Below are 6000 nucleotides of genomic sequence, written 5' to 3'. Positions count from 1 at the left end.
CTAATTCCTATTAAAGTAAAATCTACAAATAATTATAAATTTATAGATTAATCTTCTATATTTTGACAGTACATACACTATTAACATTGGATGTATGATAACTAATTAGATTTTGAATTTGAAATTAAATTTTATATGTGTGTCATCTATCTAATAGTGATATTATATACATTATCAATGTATATAAGGTTAATTCCAATTTTATTTTATGCACATACATAAAGTGTAACTTCATCACTAGTCATACGTAATATCTATACCTAGTACTTCTATCCCTTTGCGGAACTAGTGGACGGAAGAGCGGTACTTCCTTCACTTAGTTAAGGGCTGTAAACAAACACCCTAATATTCAAATTTGTTTGATTGTGTTAACGAATTTAAAATTTTGTGCAAGATTGGCTTGTTTATTTGCAAATCGAGTTTGAATGAGCGTTTTATCGATTTTGAATGTTATCGAATATAAAATGCTGTTTAAATTTGGATTGAATAGTTGGTGAACCAAACTCGAACGACCTTTTGCCAACCCGAATTCGATTCAAATATCGAATAATTTGATTCATTTCTCAATCCTAACTTAGTTATAAGATCAACAGTGAGATTTAGACATTTTGTTGCAATTGACGCTCAAAATAACAAATGTTTCGAGTAACTGACCTTGTTACATATCTCAGTTTCATATCAATTCTTTGTTTTATTTAGCCTAGGCATAATCTATTATGCCTTTAGCACTAGTTTGTACATATTTTGAGATCAAGCTACCATATTTACCAGTTTTAATGGTTTTACTTTATCTTTATTATTATGGTTAGTCTTGATTTATTGATTAACATTGGGACCCAAAAACTTTAAGATTTTGAATTGAAATCCTCTTTCTCGCTATTTAAATCTCACTCATTCCTTGCTAAAAAGAAAAAAAAAAAAAAAAGAAAAGATTTGACTAACAGGTGCCAATGGTACCCCTTAAGAAGGGCTTCAGGTGTGATTTCATATAATAAGTTAAGTATAATATAAATGTATTAACATTGCCTACTAAAAACCAATTAGAAAAATTTGAATTGTTATTATTTTTTGTTTAAGCTTATTTTCTTCAATTCTTTCCCAATTCCCACCCACAACTACCAATGTCGAAGATGTAAATCGTGGATCTAGCAGTAAAATCCAATGGGCCTTGGTCGCTGATGTGTACCTTTTGTTTCTAATTCCCTTCTCCTTATTCTGGCCCAATATTTGCTACACCAGAATCATAAATATGAATAAACCAGTATCCACCATTATTATTAGCCAAATCCTTGCCAAAATTGTTTTTAGTATATATAATCTTTTACCTTGCATGGTCATAGCTAAAAATTTGTTTAACAAAACTACTGAATTGTTATCTAATTACTGAGCAATCGCTCAAAAATAACTTCTTGGTGTCAAATATGATTTCAGTACATAAAATATTTCATCTACAAGAATACATAGATTGCGACAGAAAATCATTTTGTGCCAATTACCCAAACAAATTTATTATTTAAAAATACATTTGTTTTAAGGCCAATTTGATGATTTTTCCCTCAACTTATTGAAAATCGTACATATTATGCTGACACATGTTGTCAAACATAGGGGAAAAAAAAAGTGATTAAACTATAAACTTTGTGAAGCAGACATTTATGATACACTCAATATGTCGGACATACTGCATTGTTATGTACAGGGATCGGTTGAGTGGTACAAGAGAAGAGAGTATAAGTAAGAGGTTTTAGGTTCGAGATCTCTCACTTACATTAAAAAAAAAAAAGAATGAAAATCGTTGTGAAACACAATAAACTTTCAATAAGCTATGTACTAATTTTTTTCCAACATCCAATAATTTATTTTTGTGGAAACCAAAATCAGTTAAGAGAGATTGCTAAATATTAAGACAACAGTGTAACACGACCTTGAGACAAATTTCAAACTAAAATTGAAATTTAGAAAATTTTTGTAATTTTTTCCCTACTTCCATTAAAGAAAATACTCAACAGACCCGAAATATCACCTTTTTTTTTTTTTTTTTCTCTTTTGGATTATCCTCTTCTATCTGCTTCTTCTTCCCCACTCCCCTGCCTCCCTTTTCCCCACTTTAGTAGTGCATTAGAACTTGCTATGTGGTAATTTTGGTCCCTAATTTTATAATTTCATTTTCCATGTTTCCTGAAGTAAGGCGAGAGTGGAGTAGAAGAAGGAGGTTGTTTGATGTAAGCAGTCCACGATTTAGTCTCCATATCTATTGCATCACGTTGTTAGTTCACACAGGCTAACCTTGGTTGCAAAATATGGTCAATATGAAAAGCATTTCAACCCATTGGAAAACCCAACGAAGGAAATTAAACCAAGTTATTTTAATATTTAATTTCCTTTTTTTTTTTGGTGTCATGTTGGTTTAGTTTCCATATTAGATTAGAAAATTTCAAGTCAATTTCCAAGTAACTTTCAGCTTATAATTGTATTTGTTTTAGAAAGTTTTGGAGTCTATAAATACTGCCATTCTAGTAGGTTATTATTTTGAAGAGTTGAGTTGAATCTTAAGAGTGGGTTTGAGAAAAAAACCTCAAGTTGAGATTTGTCAGTTGTCGTGATGACAGGGTGTCGAGTCTGTGCAATAATAAAAATAGGATCTAAAAACCACTAAAAGCAGTCAATAATTAATCCTAGGTACTGGAGCAGGGACTCTAGGTGTGCAATGGGTTACTTGATTCACTCTGTTCCCGAAAAGTTTGCTGAATCCGATATACCAGAATTAATTAGTTGACAAAAATTACTAAATAGTAGACAATGGCAAGCAGGGTCGTCTCCTTAGGAACTGGGGATATTTTTCTCTTTGAAATTCCAATTGATGAAGGGGGATTTTTATCGAAATGAAACTAAAAACAATTAAGCAATTCAACTAAAAATAAATAATTAACTATCACGAATATAGCAGGAATTAAATCGAGGATAGATAAATTCTAACCAAGGATACAACTACTCAGACACAGTCCATTCATCTGATCATTGATGTAAGAGAGGTTCACTTAATTTATTAATAGGCTAGTTATAGTCGCCGACGAACTCTAACGACTAATTTTTCCTTAATTTATTGATAACCAAGGTACGACCATTGATTATCCTTAACCAGAAAATACTCCTAGGTATGACTGTAGCAATTAATTTTCTAATTGTATTAAGATCTAGAAAAACCTAACCCCAATCAATAACACGCTACGAGGGTTATTTAAATTAGATTGCATGTTCCTCTAGTGTGTAAACACGTCAGTTGCCATTAATATTAATCAATCAAATAATTACAGATTTAATTGACTAACTTGGCAGGGGATTAATAAATCACATTGAACATCGGGCTCTTGACATCCAATTAATAAAATAATCTCATGAAAATTCAAGCAGACAACGTGCAAATATTAATAAATTGAGAAATGCGTGAAAACTAATTAGATCTCACAGATTTTCGGGACTGCGCCGTCGAGTTGATCCTTGACTAGATAAATGGCTTAGCGACGCCACATAATTAAATCTCCATGCAAATTAATTGATTGAAAAAGCATCAAGTTTTTCACTAAGAAATGAGAAATAAAAGATATTTTTCCCGTTAGAAAATATTGTCGAGCACATTGTGCGCGTGAAAAGGAAAAAGAAAGGGAACTAAAACTAAAGCTATCTAAAACTATTGATAAGCTCCTCCTGTATGTCCGTTTCTCCTTTTAAGCCAAATGACTAAATGCCTTCCCTATGTTCGTGGTCCTCGCCGATCCAAAAGCCCAAGAATTGGAGCCCTCTGCCAAAGTCCTTGTGTGTAGTTTTCTCTTGGTAGGAGGACTCCTAGTCAGCAGAAAGGGAAATGGAAGTCTGGTTCTTCTCAGAAATGTGGGCCAGGTTTATGAAGTTTTTTAGAAGTCTCAATTTTCTCCAGAAAATCCCTCCTTTTTTTTGTAGTTTTCTGTTCCATTCCCTGAAGTTAAGTCTAGATACCAAATATAAGCAGATATTAACAATTAAAACAATATTTGGCAGGGACAAAGGGAAAATTAATAATAAAATAACTGACAATTAACACCCCATCAATTCCCCCCACACCTGAACCATGCTTGCCCTCAAGCATGAGAACAACTCAACTCAACAATGGCTTGCTCTCACGTTATCTATTGCCAGCTGTACTTACACCAAAATCAAGGTATAGTGGTTAAGTGTCAAATCATATCTCTCCCGGTTAGTTCCTAAGATCATAGACTCGTCCAATTCATGGCTAACTCGCCTAGGAAATCAAAATATTAAACTAGCAACAGTTAGAAATTAAGTCAACTGGCAACCAAAATCTCAACATTGAAAACCAAGGATCGGCGGGCCAATATGATCATAGACTCACATATTTTCCATATCCGTCTTTTTTCTTTTTTGTTTTCTCTTTTTTTTTTTAAAGAATAAATGCTTAGTCCCAAGTCATCCAAGTCCTTTGACGTGAACTCTGACATTTTTAGATGAAAAAACCCAGTTACTCAGCTTTTCACAGCTCCAGAACTACCTACTCATAGACATCGCCACTTTTAGACGCGAGAATCGACATTTGTGGTGAAGACTCCCGGCTACTGGGTGACGACACTAGCGGAGTATAGCCATATGCTATTCACACTAAAATACCAAAATACCAGACAATTAAAGATCATAGCCCACGTCATCTCCTAAACATGGAGAACTAAGGTCAACAGGGGGACCAATCCACACACACTGCCAGCAAATTATTTACATTGCCTAAGCAAGTTAGTCACAAATTGCACCAAGTCATTAAACTCAAAATATTCACCAGGACAACATGCTCTTACTTGCCACCAAAACTAAATTCATAGAGTAAACTACAACTAGCAATAGAAGAGTGAGTTGCTAAAATATTCACCAAGACACCAGCAGGCCAGGCAGAAAATTAAAGAAAGGCAGAAAATTGAAGAGATCCACTAGTCGAATCCAAATCCCCTCTCACCTAGGTCACACAGGAAAAACACCTAAACTAAAAACAAAGGAAAAACACCCAAAAATCGGAAACTGGAAATACTAGCACCCAAACTGACCCCCCCACACCTAAGCCTCACATTGCCCTCAATGTGATAATGTAACAGCAAAAGGAAGGATAAGGGCAACGGTACTTCCCTGAAGTGTCAGAATAGGGGCGGGTCGGGCGCGAACTGAGGAGTAAGTCCCGTATGTTGCATAAATGCTGCCAAATTCTGCGCCATGCTATGCAAGTTGATGCCAATATGGGTCCCGCGAGTCTCCAGTCTCTCAACTGTGTTCCGGAGTTGGAGCCAGTCGTCGGCCCCTGGGGTGGGAGAAGGCTGAGCGGAAGTAGACGGGCCGGGATCACTGCCATCCATGGAAGCTCGGGCAAAAGATGACCGAGGGAGAGCGCGTAGCGGTCCCGGGGGAACAACCTCCCATCCGTTGTCGCCCTCCCGAATCAAACCCATTTTCTCTAAACTCGGAATGTCCAAGGACTCCATGTGACAGGCTATATGCAAATCATGGTTAGAAATATCAAGTACATGCAAATTAACAGCCAAGTGAGTAATGTATGACCCAAGAATCAAGGGGCGCTTCTTTTTAGGCAAAATAGACTTGAACTGAGAAGCGAGCCAGCACCCAAGATTAACATTAATATTGTTATGCATGCACCAAATAAAAAAAAATTCGGGCTTAGACAGAATGCCTGAACTATCTCGCCTACCCGAGAAACTATAGGTCAAAAGACGGTGGATATAACGAGACGTCGGGTCCTTCAGATAAGAACCCTTAGATAGACGAGGGTCATAATTATCACGGTCTACGGACATCTCCTCCCAAATATGTCGATAGGGGGAGAAAAAGGGTTGGACGTAGTCACATGCACTCTCGGCATACTCACGAGACTCGGCATAGGCTGGATCAATAAAACCAAGTGCTAGATTAAAATCAGTAATGGAATGGTGGAACTCTTGACCCATTAATCTA

The sequence above is a fragment of the Coffea arabica genome, chromosome 3c (assembly GCF_036785885.1).
Source record: "Coffea arabica cultivar ET-39 chromosome 3c, Coffea Arabica ET-39 HiFi, whole genome shotgun sequence".
NCBI classification, from domain to species: domain Eukaryota; kingdom Viridiplantae; phylum Streptophyta; class Magnoliopsida; order Gentianales; family Rubiaceae; genus Coffea; species Coffea arabica.
This window is presented reverse-complemented; position numbering follows the sequence as displayed.